Raw genomic sequence first — 462 nt, 5'->3', positions numbered from 1 at the left:
TAAAGGGACTGTGGCTTTCCTTCATCTTTACCTGTGTCATGGTTTTCAACACCCCTTAGATGTGACAAATACAGAGAAGGACCGTGTGTGAGAAGTGATGTGCTAGGGATCCATGGCCACTGACAATGTTTAGAGTACCTTTGCTTCTGTGTCTGAAGCACCTTTCCAACAAAACGCATGACCCCTCAGCACTGCGCTTTCCCCGCTTCCTCAATCCCAGACTTACAGTTTGCCTGTTCTGAGCCTCACTGAGCTCCCACAGCAATTCTGCCATCCTGCCTTGTGCAGGGCAGCAGAACTGAGGGCATGCCTGTATGTGTTCTCTATTCACTCACATGTTCCTGTATCCTAGAGAACACTGGTTCTAAGATAAAATTAAGGCCTTCAAGACTGTGAATTTTAGATTCTTTTTAAGTATTTTATTTGTATGAGTGTTTTGCCTGCATGTATGTAAGTGCACTC

General features: G+C 45.0%; 1 protein-coding gene across 1 annotated transcript in view; it reads left to right on the top strand.

Moving 5' to 3' along the window:
• Zyg11a (zyg-11 family member A, cell cycle regulator) overlaps positions 1-462 on the top strand; it is a 43,816-nt gene that overhangs the window by 9,657 nt on the left and 33,697 nt on the right. The gene's annotated exons all lie outside the window — the stretch shown is intronic.

The sequence above is a fragment of the Nannospalax galili genome, unplaced genomic scaffold (assembly GCF_000622305.1).
Source record: "Nannospalax galili isolate Female #2095 unplaced genomic scaffold, S.galili_v1.0 scaffold713, whole genome shotgun sequence".
Lineage (NCBI taxonomy): Eukaryota > Metazoa > Chordata > Mammalia > Rodentia > Spalacidae > Nannospalax > Nannospalax galili.
The sequence above is the reverse complement of the archived record's forward strand: the minus strand, read 5'-3'. Positions and strand labels throughout refer to the sequence as shown.